Genomic DNA, 4,830 nt, shown 5'->3' with positions numbered 1-4,830 from the left:
AGGTTTCTCTGTGTAGCCCTGGCTATCCTGAAACTCACTCTGTAGACCAGGCTGGCCTCGAACTCAGAAATCTGCTTGCCTCTGCCTCCCAAGTGCTGGGATTAAAGGCATGTGCCGCCACTACCCGGCAGCAGTATACATTCTTTTTTTTTTTTTCTTTTTTTTTTTTTTTTTAGAGTAAGACATAGCTTTTTATTGGTCTAACCTGGTCTAACCCACATGCCTAGTGACAAGCTTGGACAGCTTTCTCCTTCTGCCCTCCAGTCTTCCCTCTGTTGAGAGCTCAGGGGCTCAGGGTGATGGAGAGATGAGGCCGCTGAGCAGAAGGGGGCAGCACCCTGCACAGCCCCTGCTTTGACAGGATGGGAGGGATCAGAAGGGAGGAAGCTTCTCAGCAGCTCCTACTGTGCCCTCTGAGTCATCAGCATCTCTCGGATGTTGTCCTCAGCTTCCCTAACACTCCGCTCCAGGTAGGACTTTTTCTGCTCCAGCTCTTTAATTTTTTTCTTCTGCTATTTTCGGTTTGTCTAACAGCTGGTTGTGAATCACTTCCTTGGACTGTAGAATAAACATTCTTCCTACACCTTCATACATGTTAGTCTCATCTACCGGCGCCATGATCTCCGTGTCCGTAAGGTGTGCATGCTCTTTCGTTCTGTTTAACTGTTCAGTCTGTATGTCTGCAAGCTTCACCTTCTGTTGAGCATCAATAACTTTGGCTTGAAGCTCTGTGAAGGCCTTCTTCAACTGCAGATCCACGGAGGCGTCCATATTGAAGCACTCTTTAGCAGTATACATTCTTAATTGCTGAGACATCGCTTCTGACCTTGCAATCAACTTTTTAAAATATTATCAACTGGAAGCCAGCTATACAGAAGAAGAATTATACTCCATGACCAAGTGAGGTTTCTTCTAGGAATATAGGCTTAGTTCAATATTGGGAAATAAAAAATAGATTGAAAGAGAAAAAATATATAAGGCAGAAAAAAATCTGAAAAAATTAAGTCCCCATTCATGAGAAAAAGTCTCCAAAGAATGAAATAGGAAGGAAATGCTTTTGTCTTGTTTAAGATAGTCTACAAATAACAAAACTTTTGATTCTTGAAGTTCATGCAGTCTCAAGACTGGCTACCCAGAGCCATGGTCATTCACAAAATACCCAACGTTCCAGCCAACCCCTGAGGAAGAAGACATGAGATTGGAGAGGAAGAACTAACTCTTTAATAAAACCTCAGGTCTAAACCTAGACAGTTCTTTAGGGCAAAAAATAGTTCAAAATCTGTGGCCCTGCATGAGGCAATGATTCATTTGCTGGGTTTTGTTGTTTAAAAGATTTATTCTATCTTTGTGTGTGTGTGTGTGTGTGTGTGTGTGTGAGAGAGAGAGAGAGAGAGAGAGAGAGAGAGAGAGAGAGAGAGAGAGAGAGAGAGAGAGAGAGAGAGACACTGCATACTCTTAACCTAACTCTCCAGCCTGGCGATAATTTTGTAAGTTCACCACCAAAAACCTAGTCTAGAACTAACAATAAAAAGTAAGTTCATGGAGGCAACATGTAACTAGAGTTTCAAGAGGCCAGGGATAAAAAACTGAAACATTATTGCATAATTATATTGTAAAAGTATCTTTTATTCGCCTGCCATCTCCCAGGCAATCCTTCAGGAAGCTTCCAGCCTCCATACAATCTTATAGAGACCTAGAATGTTTTCAGCCTCAAAGACTTACTACTGAATTAGCTCACTCTTTTCTAGCTCTTTCTGAACTGTGGCTGGCTGGTTTGACTCAGCTGTTCTGGCTCAAACTCCTCTCCAAGCAGACTGATTCAATCTGGCCTCTCTCTCTTGGTTTTTCATCAAATTGCTCTGCCTGGCTACAAACTAACCTGAGCAATCTGTTCTCACCGTCTGGCTCCTTCTCATTCTCCGACTCATTCTGTCTTCACCTGTGTCTAGCTTGCTCTCCTTTCAACCTAATTCTGTAAAACTCTCTCAGCAGAGCTGCCTTATCTCTCCACGCTGCTCTCTTTAGAGTAGCTTCTCTTTTCTCTCTGTTTTCATGAGAGTTGGGCATATTCTTCTCTGACAAATCTTTCTCTGATTCATCACTGAGTCTGCCGCTCAAATTACAGATCACTTTCAAACATGGCTGCTTCCTTCTACAAACTAACTTTACCTTCATTGCTTGGAATTAAAAGTGTGTGCTAAGGGCGGGTCTGTATTCCAGCCAGAGGGATTAAAGGTGTGTGCTAAGGCTGTGCCACACCACAACTAGAAACAGGTTTCTCCAGTAAACAGCACAACCTCGGGGGTTCACAGTGTGATCAAATATCCTGCAACAAAGGATAGCTTCTTTTAAATTTTATTTGCTCACCATGAGTGCTGGGAACCAAACTGGTCTTCTGGAAGAGTAGTATAAGCTCCTAACCACTGAGCCATACCTCCAGCCCTGAATTACACAGCTTTTTTTTTTTCCTGAGGTTATGAAAATTAAGGAACTATACATTGGGGGCAGATGTGAAACACTGTAAATAAAAGCCATTAATTATACATCAGAAGATGGTTAAATGGGAAAAATTATGTTATGGGTACTTTACCACAGTTTTTAAAAAACTGATCCTGTTGGGGCTGGCGAGATGGTTCAGTAAGTAAGAGTGCTTGCAGCTAAGCTGAGCAACTGACTTGAGTCTGCGAAGCCACACTGAGAAGGAGAGAACCAGCTCCAGAAAGTTGTTCTTTGATCTCCACACAAGCACCGAGGAATAAACAGAAGCCCATTCTCATACGAACACATCATGTGCACACAATAATGACAAATATTTAACTTAAAAAAAACCAATATTGTAGCACAGCAAAAATCATTAAGCAGCACATATAGTTGGGTGAGCTGTGTGTAGATTATGTCTCGGTATTTTATGTATATGGGTGTTTTACTACAGGTATGTCTGTGTACCATGTGTGTGCCTGGCACCTTCAGAGGCCAGAGTGGCACTGCTAATTGGATCCAGTGGGTTACAGAAAAAAAGATAACAAAGAAGAAACCATGAAAGAGAGAGAGTAATGATGGGGGAGGCTAGAGACAGAGATGCTCAAGGTACATTATATGAAGTTGTCAAAGAATAACAGATATTTCTTTTAAAATGTCGAGGGGATGGGCTGCAAAGACAGTTCATCAGTTCCTGAGGACTTCTGAGTTCTGTTTGTAGTTCCCTCCCTACGTGACCCCATAACTCAGCTCCAAGGGGTCTGACACCTTGTTCTGGCCTCCAAGAGTACCTGCAGGAACATATATAAGCTTGTTTGTGCGTACACACACACACACACACACACACGCACACACATGCACACACACATTCTCTCTTTAAATTAATTAACTAATTAATTAACATGAAAAATGTTTTGTAAAGAGTTGTCCTATGGCCTCTGCATGGGTGCTCTGGAACACACACACCATGAACACACACACACCACGAACACATAGATATATGCATACACATACATAATAATAAACTTAGAAAAACTTAAAATGAAATCAAGTCAAACAAGTATGTAACTTTTTTTTAAAGATTTATTTATTTATTATATATGAATACACTGTAGCTGTCTTCAGACACACCAGAAGAGGGCATCAGATCTCATTACAGATGGTTGTGATCCACCATGTGGTTGCTGGGATTTGAACTCAGGACCTCTGGAAGTGCAGTCAGTGCTCTTAACCACTGAGCCATCTCTCCAGCCCCAGTATGTAACTTTTAATACATGTCTGACTTAAAAGTATACATCTTGAATCATGCTGTTGCTAAAGACAGACAAAATTCTCCTGCTCATCTATAACACTGTATATTTGTTGGATAAATGAATGCTCTGGAGGTTCTGCTAGGCTCTTTTGTTATGGGCTACAGAGAGGAAGAACCTGTTAACCTGTTGCTAAGCAACAGTACTTCCTGGACCAGAACTTCTGCACAGTAAAGGGAGGGTGCAGTGCAGATCTACAAAGGAAAGAGCGAGTGCAGTGCACGTATGAATAGAGAGACAGGAAGCCACCTCTGGAAACCAAGCAGAGGATTCAAGTGAGCATCTGACAAGGAAGCCCCAGGCCCCATTCTCAGGTCCTGTCAGCTCCTAACCCCCACTGAAGACCAGAAGACTGGCCCCGCCACCACTCCATGAAATCAAAGTGAAAACCAGCCTAGTGCATTTTATGGACATTTAATTTACAAGACTTTGCTAAGATCTTCAAGTGCTCAGAGAATAACAAACAGTGCTTGCCACCAAGTCTGGGAATCCAAGTTTGATGGCTAGGACCCACTCCCACAAATTGTCCTCTAACCTCCACATGAGCACTGTGGTATATGAGTCACAAATACAGACTCTCTCTCTCTCTCTCTCTCTCTCTCTCTCTCTCTCTCTCTTTCTCTCTCTCTCTTTCTCTCTCTCTCACACATACACACACACACTCACACACACATGCACTCATGTATACATATATGCATGTACACACTCACACATAGGTGTGTACACACACACACACACACTAAATAAATGTCATTAAAAATCCTACCATCTTCACAGTGATAAGAGAAAAAGCACTAACATTTTACTAAGAGTTCATTAAGTTCTGAACCTGAAGCACAAAGCTAACTTAAGTGGAAAGGTTAACTTCATTAAGACTAGAGACTTGCCGGGCGGTGGTGGCGCACGCCTTTAATCCCAGCACTTGGGAGGCAGAGGCAGGCGGATTTCTGAGTTCGAGGCCAGCCTGGTCTACAGAGTGAGTTCCAGGACAGCCCGGGCTACACAGAGAAACCCTGTCTCGAAAAACCAAAAAAAAAAAAAA

General features: G+C 42.5%; 1 pseudogene; it reads right to left on the bottom strand.

Annotated features, from left to right (window-relative positions):
• Positions 1-401: 401 nt before the first annotated feature.
• On the bottom strand, positions 402-771 carry LOC114617676 (annotated as a pseudogene).
• Positions 772-4,830: the final 4,059 nt, after the last annotated feature.

The sequence above is a fragment of the Grammomys surdaster genome, unplaced genomic scaffold (genome assembly GCF_004785775.1).
Source record: "Grammomys surdaster isolate TR1022 unplaced genomic scaffold, NIH_TR_1.0 137, whole genome shotgun sequence".
In the NCBI taxonomy this organism is placed as follows: Eukaryota; Metazoa; Chordata; class Mammalia; order Rodentia; family Muridae; genus Grammomys; species Grammomys surdaster.
The sequence above is the reverse complement of the archived record's forward strand: the minus strand, read 5'-3'. Positions and strand labels throughout refer to the sequence as shown.